The sequence below is a fragment of the Protopterus annectens genome, chromosome 6.part0, assembly GCF_019279795.1.
Source record: "Protopterus annectens isolate FY-2018-M chromosome 6.part0, PAN1.0, whole genome shotgun sequence".
NCBI lineage: Eukaryota > Metazoa > Chordata > Ceratodontiformes > Protopteridae > Protopterus > Protopterus annectens.
In genome coordinates, this window is record NC_056737.1 from 1,364,661,468 (window position 1) to 1,364,689,392 (window position 27,925).

Below are 27,925 nucleotides of genomic sequence, written 5' to 3' on the forward strand. Positions count from 1 at the left end.
ATGTGCGGTGGCAATTATGAACAGGAGATCTGTGACTAGTTAATGACATACCAAAGAAAAACAGCTATAAGTGCAAATAAGTAGGAAGAATGTTTATAGCAGGGTGTACTGGCTTATGATTCAAGATGGACTACATTTCTGAATATTCCGGTATGTGTTGTTTGGAAAAGGCTACCACTGATAAGGAGGGATACATCATTGTACTGGATGCATTCCTTGCCAGTTAAAAGTACTAACGTGGCTCAAAACATTTATAGTTATGGAGGAGCCTTCAGTTTGTTTTTTTCCCAAGAAATTCAGACTTTGCAGTATTTACTCTTCTGTTTATAGGTTGTCCCTGGTATAAATGCTAACATGATGGACTTCTTGACTATTTCCTTTTATTTGTTCAAAATTCACTAGTTCATAAGACATTACAGTTTCTTCTGCAAACATAGCAGGGAAATGCTCTTTTAGTATCCCAAGGAAATATTTGTTCTGAAAGGAAAGAAGTATGTTAAAGAGAGAAATTCATGAGAACAAGAGGGAGGGAAGTGGAGAAGGGATGTGTGACTCTTTCCTTTTGAGAATCATATATGCTGTCTAGAGTGCCACAGATAAAGACATGATAGAAGGTTTCATTTCATAAGTATATAATATAGTTCTCTTTCATCCTTATTCCTACTGTGATGACTACACAGCAGGCAAAGCAGGACACAGACTGCCATAATTCCTCAGAGTAAGGGCAGTGACACAAATGCATGTCTTGGAGTGGAGTTTTGGTTCATAAAGCAACTGATAGGGGACAGCCAGGGGAAGACTGCAGGGACATGCAATTGCAGGTGGAATGCATTGTGGGGATCCAGTGGTGACCAGATACCTCACTTTTCCACCCTGATTGTTGTTAGGTTCAGTACAAATGCCCTCATAGTTAGGATGCCATAGCATGCACATAGCTGCTTGTGTGACAAGTCCCCCCCCCCCCAACAGCTCTCACTCTTGTGTATCTCATGGGTAACTTCCACCAGTAAGGCATGACTAATGGCAGTAGGCACTGGGCAAAACAGGCATAGAAAAAAATTGTTAACCTGATGGGCGACATATTCCTGCAGGTCATTTTCAGCTACAATCTATGGCCATAAGGAGAGTGCAGACAAAGAACAAACAGAGAAACATCAGAATGTCTGGAAACTTAATTACAACTTAGATAAACAGAAACCATAAATTAGGCAAGAGAAAACAGTAACAGAAGAAACAATGCATAGTAATAAGTTGGTTTCTAAACACAAAAGTCGGGCTAAGAAGTAAAGGTGGGTAGTGGACAGGATCCAGGAAGGCTATATACAATATATTTTATACACAAAATTATTACTTTAAAACAGTCCCTGTATTAAACAGCACAATTAAGTACTAAAATCTAGCTATGGCAGCATATTAGCAATAAGCAGACAGAACATCAGTGAGAGTGACAAAGACAGAAGAAAGTATAAGATTAAAGTTCAACTGATGAGTGTAATAAAAAAATACTAAGAGTAACAGTATAAGCAGTACTGGGTATTAGGACAGGGGCCAAGACAAGTGAAACCAGCATGGTACCAGAGTGGGCTAGAGGTACATGCATGGCTACTCTACAAGTGGTGACCACACAAAGAAAAGAAGTAAAGAGAAGGTTGTCATCTAGAGTCATGTATCCAAGGTCAGACATAAAAGTACACCACTGAATGGAGCTGCCTTAGTCCAAGGTGTGTGGCACTATAGGAAAAAAAAACACAGAGGGAGTGGTAGTTAATGGGATGGGGAAACTTTAGGAGGAGATTAAGAAGTATCTTCAGGCAATACAAAAATAAGCAAATGTCATAAGAATGATGTATTTCTAAAGTAGCAAGAGCAGAACAGAAGTTTACATAAAAAAAGAGTTATTTTTTAAAATGTATTTATTTACAAGGTAAGTCACTAGACACAAATGTCTCTCTTAAACTACAAGAATTGTTTAAGTGACTTGGTCAGAGTATTTACAAAGCAACTGAAGGAATCAAACCCAGGACTACAGGATGAAGTTAATTAGCGGCTCATAGTCACCAACTTCAAAGATAAATTTCCAAACAATTCATTTTTGTCCACAGAAGATAGAAGCACCTCCTTTGTCATTGTAATAAAACTTTTGTAGGTTGTAGTAGTACCAGTCTAGGACAGAAAAAAAAACAGATCAATTATTTCTTTTGAAAAAAGGAAAAGAAAAAGTTAGTGTTTTAGTTTGGCCGTCTAGATAATTGTCACTGTTGAAGTGACACCCTGACCCCCATGTGGATGGATGGATTCTGTACCACCTTAAGCTGGTGGTACCCTTTTCAGGATTTTTCTGTTCACAAGCTTACAGGCTTATTCATATGTGGATCCTCCTAAACTGGAGAAACCAGACAGCTAACTGGCTATAGGAAAAAGTGGCAGGTAAATTAATTCTAGGCAAATTAATCAGCAACCAGAGTACAGCACAAAAGATGGGAAGTCAAATATCTCCAGCTAAACGCTAGAAGATGAAGAAACAGGAAAACATGCTACACCAGGTACAGAGCTATATCACACCTGGGTAGTCAGGAAACAGGACAAGGACTGCAGAACTGTTGATATACACCTGTGGAGGTGGGAAACTAATTAAGGACTGGGACGTGCTGCAGAACAGCAACTCCCTAAGGACCACAAAGCAGTGTCTGTCAAGCAATTAAAGGTGGTGGGAGGTTTAAATAATGATTCAGTTAAGAAGCCAGCTGCTAATAGGTGTGACATGAGAGGTTTGCAAGGTTTGAGTTTTACCAGTATGCAATTTTATTTCTAATTTTAATTTTTAATGTTTTAATTTTATTTTATCCCATACCTTTTCACCAGTGACCCTTGCCACAATAACAAGGGTAAGCACAGTGTGTATGAACAGTTCAAAGTAGCCAATTAACCAGCATATTTTTGGGGTCTGGGTGGAATCTGAAGAATCCAGAAAAAAAGACGTTCAAAGACATAGCAAATATATGCACAACTTGGTGTCTTTGGTGCATACGCACATACAGATGTACACAGTGTCTAGAGGTCAGTACCAATTTCCATTTGCTGGAACTGCAAATCAGACATTATTCCCAGGGAATCATTCTGCTGTTTGCCTCCCATATTGAAAAATAAAAGGCATCCATTAATGTCAAGGATTAAATCAACTTGCATCCTACCTCCTTCTATAATGGCAAACCTGGATGCAGGACTCATCCTTGATTTCTGGCAGGCAGTCCAAATTGCAAAAGCTAAGCAAACAAAGAAATGTTCTTTTACTGGAAAAGGCCGGCATGTGTCCTTAATAGAAGTCATATGGATATAAGCCAGATGGGCTGTCCTCTACAGGACAGAGAATTTCTCTCAAGTATGTGAGTGGAAGATGAAAATGTATTTTCATCACTTTAGGGCCTAAGACACCCAAAACTCAGCTTAATAAATTGCAGAATCTGTTTAATGCTAGGGGGTCTTGCCACATATTCTTTGCATACAAAAGCCTGAAAGCACCATGGCACGGTTATTACTGCACAAACACTGGTGGCATAATAAATACAGAGGAAGACAAATGTGCATTTATATTCTTCTGAAGTTAAATGAAGTAACATCCACATGAGAATTTGAAGTTGAAGTCTAACATCTGCTAAGTATTTCCCAAACAATGACATCACCATTACTGCTCCACAAAGCAATTCTGTGAGTTGCATGTGTAACATGGGATGTAGTGACCGCGTACACAGCTGGAGTTTATTACAGAAAAGATGTTGGTACTCTGTGTGCCCTGCTTGTGTCAGTGTAGTGAATTTCTCATTTTTGCAGAAAGTGAATTTCTCATTTTTGCAGAAAAAGAATCCTACAAGAAATAATATAAAGAAAAATAGAGGAATAAAAAGGTATAAAGCAAGACATCCTGCATGAGTAAACTAAGGGGTAATGAGGAATAGAAAGGCAAACAAGTAGAAGCAATGACAGCGAGGGATCTATAGTGATCTAGTGGGTAGGATAGCACTCTGCTACAGTCTGGGTTTAATTCCCAGACATTAGAAAGCCAATACCTTTTGGACAGCACAATGGCATTGTGGTTAAGCTGTCTGCCTCAAACCTCCAGGGTCTGTGTTTCAAGACATAGATTTATAGATTAGTACTAAGCTAACTGCCTTTGTAGGCCTTTTTAAGCCTAGCCAACCACCCCATGTGAGAATCAAACCCTATACCTTATATTTCTAAGGTAAACAATGTAACCATTGTGCCAATCTCCCACCCACATGGCTAAAGCAGGCCTGTAAGGCAATCTGCATATTCTGACTATGTCTGGGTTTTTTCCTCATATGCTAGTTTCCTCTTAGCTTCAAAACACACGCTGGTTGACTGGTTACTCCAAATGGTCCATCTGTGTTGGGCCTTTGCTCTTTTCTTTTGTCTCATAACTGAAAAGGGCCCATAATGACCAAGTTAAAATTAATAAAGTAAAGTTAAAGAGGTAGAGACAGAAGGGGTTGGTGAGAAGAAGCAGAGAAGGTGCTCAAGAGACTTAAAGGTAGTGAGGTTCAGCCCTGATGAACCATCTTTGCCCACCTAGGTACTCATACAATTTGCAAAGTTACTATGTGAAGCACTAGCAAATTTGTACAATACTGGGAACTGAAAAAGGACCACAGAACTGCAGATTCACAACAAATGCTGCCTCAGAAAAAAAAAAAAAAAAAAGAAAGGAACATAATTATTACTTGCTCAGCCAGCCTAGTATTAAAAAAAAGAAAATAAATCATTTTATGAGAGATACTACTTTGAGCTTGCATGCTGCTATATAGATAATAAAAAAAAACATGGCTTCAGCACTAAAAAGATTTTGTCTAATGTAAGCCAGTTTTATGAGTAAGTCACCATCAGGGTTGTCAAGGGAAAGTCAGAATGATGCAACTTTGACATTGAGTGGTATGGAACAGTGGGGTAAAGATAAAAGTGTATGGGTGTGGAGCAAACTTTTTGTTTGAATAATGAAACAACAAAGTAACAACTGAACACGCATAAACAAACAGCAAAGAGGCAGTGACTAGAGGTATGCTAGGAAGGTAAATGTTGGGTTAGCTTCGGTTCAACTTATACATCAGATCCTTATACATCAACTTATACATCAAAGTCTCAGAGAGTAAGCTTTTTAAGAAAAACAATTTCAATGATGGCATGAGACAAGCATACTGTTGTACATTACGCAGCATGTTGTATGAATAAAGTCACATGACAAAGATGGTGGCAGGTGGACATCAAAAAAGACTGTTATCAGATTTAATATTTAACTTTGGCTTTTACACTTTGGGTGTACTTAAATACTGTACTGCAATGTTTTTAAATCTATTTTAAACAGCAGTATTGTTAATATCTTTATTGTTATTTTTTATCTCTCTGTTTTGCTCTTGTTTCTTCTCTTTTTTTTTGATTGATTTCTTTTTGTATCTCGCTTGGCATTCAGCCTTGCAGGCTCAGATTTCCTGGCAGCAATGTTCTTTCAGTGTCCTGGATGTTTCTGTCATTTTTTCATTTTTTGTCTGTTGTTTTTTGTTTTTGTTTTTCTGTTTTTATTCTGCTTTTCTTGTTCTTTGAACTATCTGTGCACTGTATGAGTTGAGTGGTGTAGAGGGGTTGTGATCTGTGGTACTTGGGACTGATAGTGGTTAAGGCTGTGGTTTATCAATGTAGTGTGTTAGCTCAATATATAGTTCCTGTGTATCCAGGATTTGTTCTGGTGCCTTCCACCTTTCTTTTGCAGCATACCTTTTTTTTCTGTTTGGACCCACCAAGCTGCCAGTTAAGGGTCAAAACAGCCACTGTCTTGAATCCACATGTGAACTTCCATGGAATGTGAAACACACTAGTAAAATAGTAAAACGCAAATACACCCAAAGTGAAGGGAGGTGGCTGGGTGACAATAACAGGATGAAAAGGTATAATAACCAACTTCTGATGAGGGATCTCAAAGATCAACTTATATAGTGAGTACTTGTATACATCTCTCAGAAGCGTAGCTGGTTCAACCTGTGCCTCAGGCCAGTACTGTGAACCATTGCCCTACTACTCCACCTACAAAAAAAACACTTCACTGGAATAAGCCAATCCATACACTTTAAGCAATTGGCTTATTACAGTTATAGCTAAGACTCCACCAAGCTCTTCCACTGAAGAGTGAAAAAAAAAAGACTTTCCTTCTTCTGGCACACCAAACAGGTAGCCAGATGCAAACAGGCCCCCCAAACCAGCCTTTCAGATCCCGTTCCTGTGCCCTGTCCCCAACCCTCCATCAAAATCACTTCTTTTAAACTATAGCAAACTTGTTGTGTCTTTTCGCATTTTCAGGTTAGGGGTCACCACAGCGGAACTCCGGTCCGCTAATGATTGGCAGTAGATTTTTACGTGCTGAGTTGCCGGCCCTGACGCACAACCTTCAACGAAGGTACACCCATTCACGCATGTCTCCACACAGAAGTCGCTCTAGCTGAGAATCGAACAGGACAACGTCTTATTGTGAGACGACAACGCTACATCAGTACCACCACTGCAGTTAAACTATAGCAAACTACTTGCTACAAATGTGGAAAACAGCTTTGACAGTTTACACTCTGACTGCATGGAGTGCTACACAGCTTCTGCTTTATTTAAATAAAAATGTCCTTTTTAAATTGTAGTAAACTACTTGCTACAAATGCAGCAAACAGTTGCTACAGTTTATACCCTGCCTGCATGGAGCTCTATGGTGCTCATGTTCTAGTTAAAAAAAAAAAAATTAAACTGTAGCACATTGCTCGACACAAAAGTAGCAAACAGTTCCTACAGTTTACACCCTGCCTGCACAGAGTGATACAGTGCTCATATTTTAGTTAATATACATAAAAAAATATATTTTACTACAGTTACTATAGTTTACACCACATGGAGTTTTACAGGTTTGACCAGAAATGAAATACCAGCTTTTAAAAGTCACATATGTCAAAGCAAGGTTCAGAATTCTGAGCCTTGCTAGTAGAAATATACTGAAGAAGGAGAGAGAGATAATTTTAAGTGATTTTTTTATCAAAACACAAAAGGCTGTATTACATGTATGACCTTTTACAGCTGTAGCCTATAGATGGTTATGAATACAATATCAAGAAAATGAGGTCACTCATCTTCTTCATGTAGAATGGGAGCTAATGGTATATTTCAGGAACAGGAGGGGTCCTTTGTATTATGAAGAAAATAGAGAAGCAAATAAGATGACTGCACAACAGCTCCTAAATAACTTTTATCCTATGAGAAACCTGGTTCTTTTTGGGCTTGGTTTTCTGAATTTTGTCTATGATTAAGATTTTCTAAGTGATTAATTTAAGGGATACCAATTGATTTTCTAAGTGATTCATTTATGGGATACCAAACCAGTGAAACTGGAAAGCAAATAGTCAAGCCTGTTGATGATGAATTACAAGTTCTGAGGAGGAAAGGGGAAATCTTAAAAGGAGGACATATATGGATCATGAGGCAGAAATCCTGAAGAGAGTCTTTAAAGAAGACTGGAAACAGAGCACTCCCCTCAGGAACTGCATGATAGCATATGTTGAGCCAGTGTTATGCCATCCACAAGAGTATGATTTCCAAAATGGTGGCCACGTGCACCTTGTCTGTAAAATAACTATGGTCTAAGTCATAAGTGTCTATGGTAAGGCAGACAGATCTGCTAGTTCACAGACTGTGGTAAAAGACTGGACATCTCTGCTCATATACCAGAACTATTCACACCTGTCAGAATACATCTGCCTAGTGTAAAGTCCTTAGCAGCCTAGAAGACCTAATTCTCATGCTTAAATTAGGAACTTTTCCATGTTATGCATGTAAATATTGTAGATATATTAATACTGGGAGGTCACATCATTTTAAACACATTAACTATACCTTGGTGGCTAAAGATGGGTTCAATTGTAACAGTGCATAATTAGTTTACCTTGCCTGTTGTGGAAGCTGGGGCACGTTTCTGCATAGGTAAAACTACATGTAATTTAAACATGAGAATTAGGGAACACTTGTTGGCCATAAAAAAGAGGAATGCAAATAATGAAGTAGCGAGACATAGCAATTGTTGTACTGACTTCAGAAAATGTTTTTTACTTATAGAAAAATTTGATAAATCTCATTTTATTGATAATTATAATAACTACTTATAATTCTTAGAATTAAAATGGCAAGTGTTTTTACAGGCAGATGTAGATCCTGGTGTCAATGAAACTATATCATTTATTAATATATAGAACTATCTGATCTTTTCTTTTTTTTTTTTTTTTTTTTTTACACATTTGCATTTTTAATTTACTTTTTCTTACTGTGAAAGAACAAATGTTGAATGCAAGTTTTTTAATAGGTATTTATAGCTTTAAACGATCTATTCACAGCTTTTTATGCCAGCTAATGGTGTAATTAGTGTACGTTTTTGATTTGTGGAATGTTTGTGATGTCATCATTTGATTGTGTATTTAATGCACCTATTTGGTTACTTAATGACTTTATGAAGAAGTTCTACAATTATTAAAAGAATAAAAGTGCTAAAATACATTGCTGTCCATGTTTATTTTATTTTATCAGTATTTCACTATATAGTGCTAAGGTTTGTCCACCAGAGCCTCACGGAAATTGTTGGATTTTATTGTGCATTTTTCCTTCATTCTTGTTCTAAGTTCTTTGTTGATGTATCAAGAAGTGATGTGGCTGGTGGTACATAAATTTTAGTACTAGCACTTTGGAAATTTCATATCAGCAGAATGTCCTGTGCAATGGCAGAGAATTTGCATAGTAGCGATCCTATTTTGAACCTTAGCATACACTGTATTCTGGAAGAATTATGTATGCTTGCTCAAACATTGGTAGACTTTGTTTTTAAAGCACAGTCAGTTATTTGGCAGGCTCAAGGGTACGTCTGTACATTGAGGATTAAAAACAATTTATCAGACAGACGTTCACCTTTGGATGATTGTGCAATTATTGGTGATGGTGAGCATGGTTGGGCTAACTGTCCTGTAAGCGATTTTTTGGTGAGTGGCAGTATTACTCTGTTCTCTAATATTACTTGTACCAACCCAACTGTTGATGAGAACTTTGATAGGTTCATCCCATTTAATTGTAAAAGTAGTATATTTAATTTGGAAAAGAAGCTATTAAAATACAAGTTACGTGAAATTGCAAACTTTTACTTAAACAAATGCTGTGATCTTAAAATTGTGCCATTGGGGCATAGATTGTATGCATTTCCAAACTGCATACACTATAATGACAAAATCTTTAGTGACGAAAGCAAAGTTTACAATAAGGCCAGGATAGAGATGTTACAGCTTCTAGTAAAGTGGAATGTTAACAAAATCGTGGCCTTGAAAGACAAAATACAGACATTACATAGGCAGCTCTTGCAACGTCCATCTTTTGTATTTAAGAACTTATACGGCAGTATTTCAGCTAAAATTCAAAGACATGTGGACACAATGTTGTTGCGTCTTTTGGCTTTTCCCAGTTAGGGGTCGCCACAGCGGAACTCCGGTCCGCTAATGATTGGCAGTAGATTTTTATGTGCCGAGTTGCCAGCTCTAATGCACAACCTTCAACGAAGGTACATGATAACTGGAAAGAAAAAGAAGCTTAATAGAGATATACTGGCGTACAATAACAAGCAACCATTTGTCATTATGCATTCCAATGGACATGCTGGTTCTGACCTGGACAATGAATCAGTCAATGTTGGTAGTGTAAAAACTAGCAGTTTAGGTCGGTTGTATTCCTTTAGAACTAATGAGACTTCTAACAGTCACATTACAGCTTCAATGGTGCAAAAATTGATGGGGTCTGGTACTGAAATTTCACCTGCTGTTTCAATGGTTCAGTCATCTGGAATTGAGATCCGCCTTTGACAAACATATTGAAAGTGTTTCCTAAATTATGTGAATCTGACATGTATTATTTATATGACAATAATGGCATAAAAATAGTAAAGTTAATTAATTTTATAATTTGAGCTGAAATGAGCAAGTTGCCCTAAGACAGCTTTGTAGTTATTCTGATTATAGATCCATGAAAGCTGACTAGGGCAACTGTTTAGTTATAGTGAATGTTGTTAACTACAATGTTGCCATGAATCTTTTATTGGATGACATCAACAGTTATCAAAAAGTATCCAAAGATATGGTACGAAAACATTTTAAATTCATTGATATTATATTACTTGACTTGCTACATCAGGGTTACATTAACATAGAATTGTTTGAATTTCTTTTAGTGGAAGATTCAGAGCTAGGACTATTGTTCCGAATACCTAAAATGCACAAAGAGGACCTTCACCCACCTATTAGGCATATTGTTTCCACCCCCAAACATAAAACAGTAACTACAGTAGCTCATTTAGAAGCAATTCTTAACCTACTGCATAGGATAATAAGTATTTTCTTAAAGATTCATTGGTGTTCTTAAGATTTGTATTTATTTTTATTTTACATGGTTCAAGGCTCCAGAGAGCACCCCAGCACTACCAGGTTATACCTCATATCATGCTTTTCGGCCCCAAAACCCGGACCGAACCACAAAAGGAGGGGGAGTTTCCATATTACTAAGGATATCCATACCTCTAGGTTAGTGGCAGTGCACGAAGTATCGGTGACCATCCATGTGCAACTGACAGTGGACAAGACTGCTTTTCAGTTTACAGCATCCTACAGACCACCCCCTCAAAGTCAGGAATCCCACTCGGCTTTCCTGAAAACATTGGAGAACACTAAGATTTCTCCGAACACCATTATATTAGGTAACACCATTATATTGGGTGACTTCAACTACCCAAACATAGACTGGGAGCATTACTCAAGCCTCAGCAACTTAGCCTAAAGGTTCCTGGAATTCATAAACTCAAATGCTATGGAACAACTAGTCACCACTCCCACAAGAGGGGAAAACATACTAGACCTGATCATTACCAACATGGGGACTCTATGCTCCATACCAGAAGTATATCCCTCATTGGTAAGATCAGACCATAAATGAATTTCACTGGATATCCACATCCCGACCCCACCCCCAGCACAGAAAACCACAGTGAAAAACTTCTCAAAAGTGAACTTCACACTTCTCAAAACTGAAGTGGAATCCTTCAATGCCCCAGGGCCAGTGGAAACTACGGCCCAAACTGCAGAATCCTATATAAACGCATTCTACGGACATCTCCAGGAATGCATGGATCATGCTATCCCAAACAAAGTCAAGACCCAATCATCCAAAGGCAGGCGTCCAGTCTGGTGGACCCCAGCCCTAAATAAACTGTACAACAGAAGGAGGAAGCTACTACATGATAGAGCAAAATCCCTAAAAGGGAAGGCATCTCTGATCAGTACTAGCAAAAAATTACGATCCCTCATAAAATCCTCCAAGGCCAGCTTCGAGAGAAAAATTGCACAGGACACTAAAGACAATCATAAGGCTTTTTTCAGTTATGTTAGGAACTTGGGATGCAACTCCCAGACTTCTTCTGAGTTGATTCTAAACGACAAAAAATACACTGAACCCACAGACATCGCCAATATCCTGGCAGACAGGTTCAGTGCAAACTTCTCCACCCCCTCCCCCCTAAAAGAGCAAGTATCTATCCCGGCAGAGTGCAGCCTCCCAAACATCTCTGATGCTCAGGTGAAGGCCACCCTCTCCAAAGCAAAAAACACTGCTTCCATGGGACCAGATGGTGTCCCGGGTTGCGTCCTACATGAACTCCAAGAAGAACTAATCCCTCAAGTAAAACTGCTGTACAATCTCAGCCTCACTACAGGATATGTGCCCAAAGAATGGCGTACAGCAACAGTGGTCCCACTCCACAAAGGTGGCACCTCTGCAGACCCTGGAAACTATCACCCCATAAGCCTGACCAGCCTAGTATGCAAGGCTATGGAGAGGATCATCATGGAACTCATAAACAAAGACATTGGGGACCTACAGACACTAGATCCTACCCAATTTGTCTTCGTCAAGGGCAGATCCTGCCTTTTGAACCTGGTCGACTTCTTCAAAACAGTCACCAAGGCCATAGATGAAGGGAAGGTAGTTCACACAGCCTATCTGGACCTCGCAAAGGCATTTGACACAATACCCCACTCAGGCATCATAGATAAGCTATCCAGCCTAAATATAAACCCCTATGTCACAAGATGGGCCACAAACTGGCTCAAAGACAGAACCCACAGAGTGAGAGTTGCTGGAGCCATGTCAGACTCGAAACCGGTCACAAGTGACATCCCATAAGGTTCTGTCCTGGGACCTCTCTTGTTTGGTATTTACTTTTCTGAGGTACAGGCCAATGTGGGAGGACTATGGCTCACCAAGTTCGCAGATGACTGCAAACTGGGTGCCATAATCGACTCTCCAGCTGACACAAACATCCTTCAAAAAGGTCTCAGAGACGGATAACTGGTGCCAGAGCCATGGTCTAAAGCTAAATGCCAAAAAGTGTATAGTCATACCCTTTGGCAAAAACAATGTGCCCACAAATTACCACATAGGTGGTAATCCATTAAGTACAGAGAAAGTAATTAGGGATCTGGGGACCCAAGTTGATAGCAATCTCTCCTTTGACAACCACATTGCCAAAGAGGTTAGAAAGACCTTCTACATAGCCCACCTCATCATGAAAGGATTCACATCTAGATCAAGAGAGGTAATCGTGCCCCTTTATTCATCCCTCATCAGGCCCGTCATAGAATACAATGCCCCCTTTGGGATGTACATTACTCGACACCTGCAGCAATTAGAAAGACCCCAAAAGTACCTCACCAGGAGGATCAAGGGACTCAAACAGATGCCATATGCTGCTCGGTTAAAAAAACTCCAGCTCTACTTAATTGCATACCGCCTACTTCGAGGCGATCTATGCCTGACATATAAAGCTATGTCCAACCCAGAATTAATGGACATGCTCCACCTCAGTAAATCTAAATCCCTTAGAGCCACGCGCTCGAGGGACTTGATCCTCAGCACCAAAATAAATAGAACATGCTGGAGGGACAGATTTATAACCCAGAGGCTCCCCTCGCTCTGGAATAGAATTCCAATTCATGTTAGGCAGAGCACCTCACTGACTCTCTTCAAGAAGAATCTTGATGAGTGGATGGGGGATTGTAGGTTTGTCCCGGGGATTACTTCCGTGTCACTATTAGACAGAGGCACAGTAAACTAAACTTTAAAAAGGGCACAGTATACTCAAATCAAGGGGTGGTGTAAGCCAAACACAATCGGGCTAGGCTTATAAATGCCCCAGGGCAGATAGCCTAGTATGAACCTATGAACCTATGACCATTTGTTTACTGGGATAGTCCGACTGGACACATGTCCATTTACAGTGGAGGCCCGGGGAGAAAAGCTCCACGTTCAGTACAGAAAAACAAATAGTTCTACAATATGATAAAAATATGATCATCTATACAAAAGCAAAAAAAATTGACAACAGATAAAAATACAACTTTTGATACAAAAAAAATTAGACACTAGATAAAAAATACAACTTTCGATACAGAAACAGAAATTGATACTAGATAAGCATTATAACTGACTATAGAGACAGACAGAGACTACTTAGCAATGAATTAGTGTAAGTTTAGCATGAGCTAGTATAACCATTAGAAACCTGAGTAGAAAATAAAATTCCTGACACTATAGAAAAAAATTACAGTGGGAATAATTGATATGAAGCTATCTGGAGTGGTAGAAACAGTGATGATTAGGTAATGCATGGACATAGCCAGGAATTCATTAAGTGTAATTTAAGAGAGTTTTTGAACAGCATAATAGTGGAGGCAGAAGATAAAGCGGGGGGGGGGGGTTATTCCAGGATTTATCTACATTATGGGAGAATAGTGCTTTACCTGCAGTGTTGTCAGCCTTAGAGATACAAAAGAGTGATTTTGTCAGTGGAGCGAAGGGGACGATTTGATTTGTAAGGCGTGAGTAGGTGACTTAGTGCTGGGGTTCTATCAGGATGTCTCACAATATTGTAGGCAATGATTAGTTGATGGTAATTGAGTAGTTGGGGAAATCCTAGCCATTGTAGTTCCTTAAGAGCCTGATAGTGATGGGTTGTGAAGCTGCAGTTATTAGTGAACTTTGCAATTTTGTTGTAACATGTCACAAGTCTAGCAAGATCATGTTTTCTGATATGTGTAAGGATTGGTGCTGCATACATTAGAGTGGACAATAGATGGGTTTGGGCTTGGGAGATTCTCGCTTTTTTTGAGAGAAAGTTTTTATGTCTGTATAGCGTTCTCATTTTTTATGGACTTTTTTTATTGGATGTCAATTCCCTTTATATTGCAATTAATGAAGAAGAAGGAATTGAATTTGTCAGATTGTACCTAAGTAAATATAACAATGACAAAAATTTGGACATTGGTACTATTTGCTTACTGTTGGAATTAGTGCTTACTAACATTCTTTTTAGATTTGATGGCAACATCTATCAACAGGTTGTAGGTATAGCCATGAGCGCAAAGGATGACCCCCCCCCCCCCCCTTTGCAAATTTGGTCATGTGCTGGTAGGAGAAGGAATATTTAGAACACTTACCCTTTTTGCAATATGTGGCATACTACAAAAGATATACTGATGATTTCTTTTTCATTTGGATGGAGAGTCAAGTACTCTTTGAATAATTTGTAGGTGAAATTAACAATACTTTATCTTGGCTTAATTTTTGAGATCGGTAGTATAGGTTCATAGGTTCATACTAGGCTATCTGCCCGAGGGCATTTACAAGCCTAGCCCATCGTTTTGTGGCTTACGCCACCCCTTTAGTATGGGGAACTATACCCATTATTTTGCTGTGCCTCTGTCGAGCAGTGACACTGAGGTAATCCCTGGGGTATATCTGCGATCTCCCATCCATTGGTCAAGATTTCTCTTGAACAAGGCCAGCGAGGTGCTCTGCCTCACATGTACCGGGATTTTGTTCCACAGCATAGGGAGTCTTTGGGTGATGAATCTATCCCTCCAGCACGTCCTATTAATAGCCGTGTCGAGGTTTAAGTCTCCCGCCCTTGTGGCTCTGATGGATCTAGATTTTTTGAGGTGAAGCATATTCATCAAATCTGGGTTTGACATGGCCTTGTATGTTAGGCAAAGGTCACCTCTGAGCAAGCGGTAAGTGACTGAATAGAGCTGGAGTTCTTTCAGTCGGGCAGCATAGGACAGATTTTGAGACCCTTTATCCTTTTGGTGAGGAACTTTGTGGCCTCTCCAGCTGCTGCAAGTGTCGGGTCAGATACATTCGAATGGGGCATTGTACTCAATCATTGGTCTGATGAGTGATGAGTAAAGGGAGACTATGACCTCCCTTGATCTAGATGAGAATCCCTTCATGATAAGGTGGGCAATGTAGAAGGTCTTCCTAACTACTTTAGCTACATGGGTGTCGAATGACGGGACTACTATCAACCTGGGTCCCCAGGTCCCTGATAACTTCTTCTGTGCTCAGTGGATTGCCACCTATTTGGTAGCTAGGGGTAACCTTGTTTTTCCCGAAGGGTATGACTATGCATTTTTTGGCATTTAACTTTAGGCCGTGGCTCTGGCACCAGTTATCCGCTTCTGTGAGACCCTTCTGAAGGATATCTGTGTCAGATGTGTTTTCTACTATGGCCCAGTTTGCAGTCATCTGCAAACTTTGTCAGCCATAACCCTCCTGTGTTTGCTTGTACTTGGAAAAGTAGATGCCAAACAAGAGTGGGCCCAGGACTGAGCCCTGTGGGACACCACTTGTGACAGGCTTTGAGTCTGACATGGCGCCAGCAACTCTGACCCTGTGGGTTCTGTCACTCAGCCAGTTTGCAACCCATCTTGTGATGTATGGGTTAACATTTAAGCTGATGAGTTTTCAATGATACCCGAGTGGGGTATTGTATCGAAGGCCTTAGCCAGATCGAGGTAGGCTGTATGGACTGCCTTTCCCTCATCAATGGCTTTGGTGACTGTTTGAAAAAGTCAACCAAGTTTAAAAGGCATGATCTGCCTTTGACAAAGCCAAACTGGGTTGGATCCAAAGTCTGCAAATTCCCTATGTCTTTATTTATGAGGTCCATTATGATCCTCTCCATGGCTTTGCAGATAAGGCTTGTCAAGCTAATGGGGCGGTAATTTCCAGGGTCGGTGGAGGCACCGCCTTTGTGAAGTGGGACCACAGTTGCAGTGCGCCACTCTCTGGGTACGTATCCAGAGGTAAGACTTTGATTAAACAGCTGTCCTAGCTGTGGGTTTAATTCCTCATTGAGTTTGTGGAGCACACAGCCAGGGACACCATCAGGTCCCATGGATGCTGTGTTTTTTGCTTTGGAGAGAGCAGTTCTCACTTGGGCGCTGGAGATGTTTGGGGGGCTGCAATCGTTTGGTATAGATATCTCTCCTTTTGCGGGGGGGGGGAGAAGTTTGCACTGAACCTGTCAGCCAGTATGTTGGCAATGTCTGTAGGATCAGTAATCTTCACATAATTTTGAACTAGTTCTGAGCATATCTGGGAGTTTCCTCCTAGGTTTCTAACATAGCTAAAGAAGGCCTTATGATTGTCTTTTGAGTCTTTAGCTATTTTTCTCTCGAAATTTGCTTTGGATGATTTTATGAGAGCTAGTGATCAAGGGTGTCTTACCTTTTAAGGATTTTGCTCTATCTTGTAGTAGCTTCCTCCTTTTGTTGTAGAGTTTGTTTATGGCTGGGGTCCACCAGACTGGACGCTTGCCTTTGGTACAAAGAGTCTTTGTTTTGCTTGGGATTGCCTTATCCATGCAGTCCTGCAGGTGCTGGTAGAAGGCATTTGTAAGTGATTCAGCGGCTTGAGTACTGTTTTCCGCTCGGGGGCCTAAAAGGAGACCACACTAGTCTTTAGAAGTGTGAAGTGGGTTTTTGAGAAGTTCTTTTCTGTGGTCTTTTTTATTGCGGGGGGGGGGGGGATGAGGACCTCCAGCGAGATTAGTTTGTGATCTGATCTCACCAGTGAGGGGTATACTTCCGGTGTTGAACATTGTGCTCCCATGTTCGTGATGATGAGATCAAGTATGTTATCTCCTCTTGTGGGGATGGTGACTAGTTGTTCCATGGCATTTGAGTTTATGAATTCCAGGAACTTTTGGGCTAGGGTGTTTGGGCTTGAGTAGTGTTCCCAGTCTATATTAGGGTAATTGAAGTCACCTAGTATGATGGTGTTTGGTGATACATTTATCCCCTCTAGTGTTTTCAGGAAGGCCATGTGAGGTTCCTGAGTTTGTGAGGGTGGCCTGTAACATGCTACAATTTGCAGAGCAGTCTTGCCTATGGTGTCCCGGGTTTGAACTCCAAGAAGAACTAATCCCTCAAGTAAAACTGCTGTACAATCTCAGCCTCACTACAGGATATGTGCCCAAAGAATGGCGTGCAGCAACAGTGGTCCCACTCCACAAAGGTGGCACCTCTGCAGACCCAAACTATCACCCCATAAGCCTGACCAGCCTAGTATGCAAGGCTATGGAGGATCATCATGGAACTCATAAACAAAGACATTGGGGACCTACAGACACTAGATCCTACCCAATTTGGCGGTCAAGGGCAGATCCTGCCTTTTGAATGACACAATACCTCAGGCATCATAGATAAGCTATCCAGCTAAATATAAACCCCTATGTCACAAGATGGGTCACAAACTGGCTCAAAGACAGAACCCACAGAGTCAGAGTTGCTGGAGCCATGTCAGACTCCGGAACCGGTCTGACATCCCCAAGGTTCTGTCCTGGGACCTCTCTGTTTGGTATTTACTTTTCTGAGGTACAGGCCAATGTGGGAGGACTATGGCTCACCAAGTTCGCAGATGACTGCAAACTGGGTGCCATAATCGACTCTCCAGCTGACACAAACATCCTTCAAGGTCTCAGAGACGGATAACTGGTGCCAGAGCCATGGTCTAAAGCTAAATGCCAAAAAAGTGTATAGTCATACCCTTTGGCAAAAACAATGTGCCCACAAATTACCACAGGTGGTAATCCATTAAGTACAGAGAGGATCTGGGGACCCGTTGATAGCAATCTCTCCTTTGACAACCACATTGCCAAGAGGTTAGAAAGACCTTCATAGCCCACCTCATCATGAAAGGATTCACATCTAGATCAAGAGAGGTAATCGTGCCCCTTTATTCATCCCTCATCAGGCCCGTCATAGAATACAATGCCCCCTTTGGGATGTACATTACCACACCTGCAGCAGAAAGACCCCAAAAGTACCTCACTGGGAGGATCAAAGGGACTCAAACAGATGCCATATGCTGCCTCGGGTTAAAAACTCAGCTCTACTCAATTGCATACCGCCTACTTCGAGGCGATCTATGCCTGACATATAAAGCTATGTCCAACCCAGAATTAATGGACATGCTCCACCTCAGTAAATCTAAATCCCTTAGAGCCACGCGCTCGAGGGACTTGAACCTCAGCACAGGAAAAGAAATAAATGGCGAAGAACATGCTGGAGGGACAGATTTATAACCCAGAGGCTCCCTTCGCTCTGGAATAGAATTCCAATTCATGTTAGGCAGAGCACCTCACTGACTCTCTTCAAGAAGAATCTTGATGAGTGGATGGGGGATTGTAGGTTTGTCCCAGGGATTACTTCCGTGTCACTATTAGACAGAGGCACAGTAAACTAAACTTTAAAAAGGGCACAGTATACTCAAATCAAGGGGTGGTGTAAGCCAAACACAATCGGGCTGAGGGCTTATAAATGCCCCAGGGCAGATAGCCTAGTATGAACCTATGAACCTATGACCATTTGTTTACTGGGATAGTCCGACTGGACACATGTCCATTTACAGTGGAGGCCCGGGGAGAAAAGCTCCACGTTCAGTACAGAAAAACAAATAGTTCTACAATATGATAAAAATATGATCATCTATACAAAAGCAAAAAAAATTGACAGATAAAAATACAACTTTTGATACAAAAAAAATTAGACACTAGATAAAAAATACAACTTTCGATACAGAAACAGAAATTGATACTAGATAAGCATTATAACTGACTATAGAGACAGACAGAGACTACTTAGCAATGAATTAGTGTAAGTTTAGCATGAGCTAGTATAACCATTAGAAACCTGAGTAGAAAATAAAATTCCTGACACTATAGAAAAAAATTACAGTGGGAATAATTGATATGAAGCTATCTGGAGTGGTAGAAACAGTGATGATTAGGTAATGCATGGACATAGCCAGGAATTCATTAAGTGTAATTTAAGAGAGTTTTTGAACAGCATAATAGTGGAGGCAGAAGATAAAGCGGGGGGGGGGGGTTATTCCAGGAGTTATCTACATTATGGGAGAATAGTGCTTTACCTGCAGTGTTGTCAGCCTTAGAGATACAAAAGAGTGATTTTGTCAGTGGAGCGAAGGGGCGATTTGATTTGTAGGGCGTGAGTAGGTGACTTAGTGCTGGGGTTCTATCAGGATGTCTCACAATATTGTAGGCAATGATTAGTTGATGGTAATTGAGTAGTTGGGCAAATCCTAGCCATTGTAGTTCCTTAAGAGCCTGATAGTGATGGGTTGTGAAGCTGCAGTTATTAGTTAACTTTGCAATTTTGTTGTAACATATCACAAGTCTAGCAAGATCATGTTTTCTGATATGTGTAAGGATTGGTGCTGCATACATTAGAGTGGACAATAGATGGGTTTGGGCTTGGGAGATTCGCTTTTTTTGAGAGAAAGTTTTTATGTCTGTATAGCGTTCTCATTTTTTATGGACTTTTTTGATTGGATGTCAATTCCCTTTATATTGCAATTAATGAAGAAGAAGGAATTGAATTTGTCAGATTGTACCTAAGTAAATATAACAATGACAAAAATTTGGACATTGGTACTATTTGCTTACTGTTGGAATTAGTGCTTACTAACATTCTTTTTAGATTTGATGGCAACATCTATCAACAGGTTGGAGGTATAGCCATGAGCGCAAAGGATGACCCCCCCCCCCTTTGCAAATTTGGTCATGTGCTGGTGGGAGAAGGAATATTTAGAACAATTACCCTTTTTGCAATATGTGGCATACTACAAAAGATATACTGATGATTTATTTTTCATTTGGATGGAGAGTCAAGTACTCTTTGAATAATTTGTAGGTGAAATTAACAATACTTTATCTTGGCTTAATTTTTGAGATCGGTAGTATAGGAAGAATAGCACATTTTTGGACATCTTACTTGTCTTGGATGTTGAAAAGAAAATGTTTGTTAGTAATATTTATTGCAAAGAAAGTTTTACTAACAATTATTTACGTTATACTAGTTACCATCCATAATTTATGAAACACAATATTTTTTGAGGACAGGTTATTTGTTTGAGTCATATCATTAGTGACAATGTCAGATCTTTAGGAGAAGTTCAGATTCTTATCAAAATGTTTTAACTTAGAGGCTATCCAGTTGAAATGTTGAGGAGTGTTTCGGAAGAGGTCCTCAATTATAGGAAAGATACATTTTCACCAGTACTCACTCTAGATTGACACCTAAATGGACTGACAGTACCACAGAAGGAAAAAGCTTGGCCTTTCCTATCCCTGTGAGTACTAAAGGACACCAAGTGAAGGAAATAATACAAGAAAACTGGAAAGTAATATCGGTTAACCAGGAGATGAGTAATATAGTGGGAAATAAACCCCAGTTCATCTACAAAAGAAACAAGAATTTAAAGAGTCTATTGGAACATTCCAACATAAGATCATGGTTAAAAGGTTATTAAAATATAGAATAATCTGATCTGTTTTTTTACACATTTGCATTTTTATTTTACTTTTTCTTACTGTGTAAAGAACAAATGTTGTTGAATGTAAGTCTTTTAATATGTACTTAGAGCTTTAAATTATCTATTAGCAGTTTTTATGCTAGCTAATGATGTAATTATTGTACGTTTTTGATTTGTGGAATGTTTGTGATGTCATCATTTGATTGTGTATTTAATAGGTTTACCTTTAATAACTCGAATCACAGTGGTTCGAGTGCTCATATGAGCGACTCAAAACCATGAAAGTGTAAACATCGACAGACCTTAATGTTCGAAAAACAGCAAATCAAAAAGCAGATTCACTGTTATTTGAACATTCATGTCGAATAAAAAAAAACAATGTGTAAATCAGGGGTCCAAGCCGCCCATGCACCCCCCCCCCCCACTTTATTATTCTAACTCAGAGATCGCACTACAGTGGGGAAAGGAACCATTTCCCGATCCCCACTATAGTGCAATTTGCCCCAGAATCTCACTGTGCATTTCGCTCATTGCACATTCAAATCTTTTTTCGTTCGGCATTTGCAAATCTTACAGACTGCCTTTCACACAATTGCTGTTCACGTGTGTGCAAAACGCACATCTAAAGGTAAACCTATTTAATACACCTATTTGCTTACTTAATGACTTTATGAAGAAGTTCTAAAATTATTAATACAGTGAAAGTACTAAAGATACATTGCTGTCCATGTTTACTTTATTTTGTTTTATCAGTATTTCACTCAGGTTTGTCCACCAGAGCCTCACGGAGCTTGTTTAATCATGCAAATAAGGTGAACCTATACCATGAGCTAAGTACACAAAGACAAGAATTTTGTAAACAATCCATTATTTAATAGTCAGCCAGTGCAGACCCCACAAAATTGGAGCAATATGTTGATAACCTACTCTCTTTGAATAGCATATATGTAAAAACATTTAACAAAAAAATGAGAGGATAAGAATATTAACAAAAAAGTGTGGCTCAACACAGGAAAAAATGGAACATGTTCTCTCTCAATATTGCATCTTTGAACCCTTTTATTTGGAAAGGGGGTACTTAAGATTTATGTATGATGTCTTTACTTTATGAAAATATGTGCATGTTTTAATTTAATGACACTACTACAACTCTTTTTTTGAAAAGTGTCATGGTATTTTGTTATAGCCAACTGAGATACCACAGCACTATGCAAATGGGACCTCTGACTAATGTCTCATCTGAAGGATGGCACCACAATAGTGCAGCACCTGCTTATATTACTCTACATTGTCAGTACTGCCACATGAATCCAAACAGCTGCTGTGAGAATAAAACCCATAGCCTTTAGCTGTTCCCAGCTTCAAAGATGAGCAAGCTGAGGCTCAGCGACTAACACGGCTATGCATTTAAGAAAATTTTTCATTTCTTCAAAAAAAATAGATATGACTTCTGAAATGAAAGAGAAAACATGCCATTGACCACTCTAAGTAAAAGAAGATTCTTTCTGTTAGGAGGTGGTGAAGGATGGCTATTCATGGCTCACTATGTAGTGTGGCACCAACAATTTTGCATCCTGATTCAGCCCCCAAAATAAATAAATTAATTAAAATAAAAAAAATATATGGCAACTGAAAGAGACAGTGGATGTTGACACTGATAGTATTAAAACATTTTTGAGCAGGAGGCTTCACTTGTCAACAACTCATTGTGGGGGCTGTGCCTTCCACATTCCAGCTACTTATGTATGCTAACTCTAAGATCATTGTTACTCAAGTCAGGGGGTGACTCTTAGGGTACTGCAAATTCAGACTTAGTATAAATTCCAACACATCTGTACTTGCAATTCCGTTATTCCACGGATCACTTTTATAGCCCTTAGAATTCCAACATTCACCCCTATGAATTTACTAGCTAATGTGCAGTCAAGATATGGCTCCTATACTCAAGCTATGAAACATTACAGCTGCAATGGCTGTACAAATTTATGTTTCAGTGCGCTGGGACTGTTTATAAACTTTGCTGAACCCATGTCAATGATTAAGTTATATGACTCAGTTAAATAACTTGTGTATACACAAGTGCCTCACAATCTTTATATTATGTGACTCAGTCTATATTTTGCTTGACCGTACAGACCAGACAGAATGTCACAGAAATCAGTCTGTGAGAGTCATGCAGAACAAAAATTCATGTGCTGCAGGAAAGTAAATATCATGATCAATATCCTTTACATACAATAAGGATTTAATCAATACTGTAGATCTGTAGCTCTAAATCTAAGACACAATTTAAATAAATGTATTTAAAACCATGGTATCATGATAGTGGTAAAAGCCGAGAAATGATTTATGCAATGTTGTTCCTACCAAAAGCAGACTGGCAAAAGGTTGGTTAACAAAGATATTTCACATTCATGCCAGAGGTCAGTCAAAGGAAGTCAGGAGTCTTCCGGGGCAGAGTTAGAAACTTACTAAATTACAGCTTCTCTCTGGCACATTCTGTGAATAACTACTAGAAAACCTTACAATGTGGCCACAAATTGCCATTTTCAAAGACGATCTATATCTCTGCCACATGCTCTCTTAATGCCGCCTATTCATGACAGCATGCAATAAAAAATACAAAATATAGCCACAAATGCAGTATTTAAATCACCACTGATTAGCATGCTGAAATTCCAAAACGGCTGCTGTCAGAGGATTCTAATCCGCAATAACCACTGTGCTCTAAAGTCAGTACACTGCATCATGCAAAGGGTGAAGGGATAAAAAGAGGATGAACCTTAAAAGATTTTGGATAATTCTTGCAAACTATGACCTCACAACAATGATCTCATCAAAGTATACTGTGTTCATTTTTGTCACTGTAACATGCCTTAACCTTATTTCCCCTTACATGTAAGATACGGAAAAAAAAAATGAATAACAGGCTATTGTAAAATGAAAGAAAATCAAAGCAGAAGAAATTAATATGCAAAAAATGGCTGACGATGTGCAAAGATTAATTCATAGTAATGATTATATGTATTCTCCCACAATAAAAAAGAAACAATGTCACAAGGGGTTGGTGAAGTAACTGCCAATTTAATTAAACAGCTTAGCTATATACTGTTATCTGATCACTCAAAATATACTGCTCAAGCCCTCATCTGGCATACAATGGGGCAAGCTTAAAAAATGAGAAGCACCATTTAAAAATTAACATCAGAGCTATGACCTTTATATCCGATGGAATCAGGACATTTGTTTTTGAACATAATATACTTCTTAAAAAGAACACACATTTGTTTTAATGTTATTTTTTTGTCGAGAATCACTCTCCTGTAAATAACATTATTGTGAAAATTAGAGGGCATTTTAAAGTAAAATTATATAGCTGGAATAACAATATGGCTACATGCCAAGTCACTGAAAGAGCAGTTGGCAAAGTCAAGGACCCAAATGGAACAGTTAGCAAAAATGACATAATGAGACTGATGAATGAGCAAAACAGTGGTCAATAGAGGTCACATACTGTGTCTGTTGGTCATCTTTCCCCATATTGTTGAAGGACATACTACTGCTCATGCACCCAAATGTTTGCTGCACTTCATTTTACAAACTGTCACAGTCAGCTCACTGCTGGCCCCTTGCCTGATCCCTGCCCGTCTAGTCTTCCCTCCCTAGTTACCCCTATAGTTTTTTCTGGTAGTGTCTGTCATATCTTTCGGCCAGGCAGACCCCTTAGCTACTCAATAAGTCAGCTTTTTGTATAGTCATGAGAGATGAGGAGTGAGAACCCAATGGGGCATTACAGATAGGTGTCGGGAGCCATCATGATGTAATAGCCAGTTAGCATCCCTATTCTCCAGGAGATGCAACATGTGCACTGACTTCTGGGATATTCACTCCCCCCATGCTATTTCTGACCTGTGAGACTCTTGGTCCCTGCTAGAAATCACAACTCATAATATTAGAAGCAAGGACAACAAATAAAAAAAATAAAGCTTTTACTTTTCTTGGTTTCTTTGTATTATTTCCAGTGGTATATCTAACAAACCTCTTACTCCTTAATTTATACTATTTTGACTTCAGGCCACAAGTACAAAGTCAAATCAGATATACGACATTGAACTGCTGCTATGGTAAATCAAATGCTGTATCTTTTAAGTGGTAGGACAGAGGCAGCCTGAGAAGCTTGATTTGAAATATTTAAAAATGGAGAAGGACTACTACAGAAAATGATTTCTGGAAAATGCATTTCAAGGAGCAACAGAGTAACAGAAGAAAGATTGGAAAATTACTGGATGAAGAGATAGTTGTTTTAAAGAAATGTATAACACTGGAAAAGATTGTTGCTATGATTAAGGTGGTTAAAGATAACAGTTCACCAAAGGAAGATGTCAATAAACAGAATTTTTATAAGCAGATAAGGATGGTTGAGATGGAACTTTTCCTGAAAATATTGAATAAATGAATAACAAAGGGGTTTATGCTAAAGGAACATGACAAATGCCTTGTCATGTTCATATGGAAGAAGAATGAGCAAAAATACCTTAGTAATTAGCTACCATTAATATTATGCGATTGTGATAACATTTTAATGAAAGCATTGCAACTGAGATTTAACGTAGCTCTGGCATAGACTTTGCTAGGAAATATATATGGGTTACAGACTAGCATACTTTTCAACTTTCTCCATTTGGGGGGGTAAGCTTTTTAACACCTTTATTAAAATATCACTTAAGACATGTAAACATACAATAATCTAAAAGAAAGCAAGCCTTATTAATATTTCCATTTACATACATTATACAGTATCACCAAATCCAACGTACATAAATTGCTCTGTTCCTACATTCCCTTAAACTTCACTCCTCCTCCTCCTGAAAATTATTCTGCATGTATTTACTGCATTTAGTTCTATGTAATTTGATCCTTCCCTTTTCAAAAAATCCTACCTTCCAGTTACGTTATCTCTGTTACAATATTCAATACTTCACATACAGTTGATTTAAACTTTGATTTCCATTTTCAAGTAGATGCTTTTTGGCAGCCACTCATAATTAAGCTTATCAAGGCCTTACTATGACTAGTCAAGTCAGACCCTGTGTCCCAGTTCAAAATAATAATTTCCTTAGTTAAATCCATTTTGATCACCCAATATTTCTGAGAGAGTACAGTGTGGGGAATTTTTAAAGTCTCCCAACTCATTGTATCCCCAAAATGTATGTTCTCAGTTACCTCTTTCCTCCCCATCACACCTTCAACATTTGCCAGCTACTTGTGGATGAATTATATAGTCTGCTTGGGGTATAAAAATATCTGCACAAACAATTTCAAGCAAAAATACTAAACCTTCTAGACTGTGTTACATACTTGGGAGCCATGTATATGTTCTTCAATTTTTCCCTTTCCAATTACTTATTGCAGTCTCTCTTCCCAAGCTTTTACATCCTCCTCTGATTGATTCTTAGAGTTATTGTACAATATTTTACATGCCCTGAGAATTATTCCTTTTTTAACAGCAGCTTCTGTTCTAGATTCAACTAAAAACTCTGTTACAGCAGGTCTTTCACTTAGGCTTCCCATATCCCTTTCTTTTTGCCTATACTTTGATATCAATTCCTAGTAGGGAAGGCCGTCTCCAGCCTGCAGTCCAAATGTCTTCATGGCCTCATTATATATTACTACCTTTCTCTCTCTAGTTATTTGCTCCCAATACCTTGGCTCCTTTGCCAGTTTTCTACAGTAAATTCTATTCTCCTCTTGCCTATTCTCTGTACCCCAACTTACAGTCATCTCTATCAGCAAAATCTGCTTTCTCCATTCTCATGTTGGCTTAGTTATTAGAACACTTTCTGCTGGTTTATGAATAATATTCTGTATGGCTGTTACTTTCCTTAAGGATCTGAATTGAAAATCCCTCTCTCTCCTTATTTCTTTAATTCCCACCCCTGCTTCATCATCATTTATTTCCACTTTGAATTACAACTTTCTACTTGTGTTATATATACGATCCTTAGTCATGCAGCCTGAAAATATCCCTTCAAATCAAGTGATCCTAAACCATCGTGTTCTAGTAGAAGGATCAACTTATACCACTTAACCCTTGCACTCTGACCCTCCAAGATAAATTCCTTTTAACTCTATTAATTGCTATCCACAAATTCTCCTCTGGTTAATAAAAATATGCCCAACCTGTATACAAAACTAAAGTGACTAAAAACATTTTCAGTGTTTATATATATTAGTATCCATATCCATAGACAAGAGCTTCCAGTTCCTCAGTTTTTGTATTATCTTTTTAATCTCTTGCCACTTATCTTTAGCTGCCATAACAGAAGCCTTTTTAATCCGTACTCCTAAATACTTCATTTTATCATGCCCCCATAAATAGGGGTATTGCTGAACCAATTCATGTATGGGTACATTATATATAACTATACCCTTTGTTTTAACTGCATTCATTTTATAACCCCAAAAGACTTGAAACTGTTTCAAACATGTTCTGCAAGACTAAAATGTCCTTTTCTGCATTAATCAGGTACAAAATAATATCATCTGCAAATACAGTCAGCTTTTCTTGACTAACACACCAATTATATGCTTAAATTTCTGAGTCCCTTATTTTCTTGCCAGTGGCTCTAAATACAATGCGAACAACAAAGGGGAAAGAGTATGCCTCTGCTTGGTTCCTCTGTTCAGACCCAACTTATCAGAAAAGAACCCTCCTACTTTAATTCTTGCCTCTGATTCCTCGAATATCCTCCTGATTAACCTTATTATTGTATCAGGAAATGCAAATACTTCCATTGCCCTATCCATAAAATCCTGGCTTACTCTAATGAATGTTTTCTCTCCTTCAAGACCCTCCAACAGCAATATTTTCTTATATTCTGCTTCCCTTTGGATCATCATTGTTCTACTAATGTTGTCAGACATTTGCCTCCACTTCACAAAACCACACTGATCCATATCTACCAATTTTGGCAACACCTTTGCCATTTTTTCAGCTAGTATAGATATAAATACTTTGTAATCATCACAGAAGACATCCCAGCCAATTTGAGAAATGAACTGGAAAACCTCTCTTACGGGGAGGCAGCACCAATACTTGTTGCACCACTGTGCCTCTAATGTATGGTTTAGGGGGAAAAAT

The 27,925-nt window shown here is 39.0% G+C and overlaps 1 protein-coding gene across 1 annotated transcript in view; it reads right to left on the minus strand.

Moving 5' to 3' along the window:
* ITGB5 (integrin subunit beta 5) overlaps positions 1-27,925 on the minus strand; it is a 1,724,339-nt gene that overhangs the window by 595,455 nt on the left and 1,100,959 nt on the right. The gene's annotated exons all lie outside the window — the stretch shown is intronic.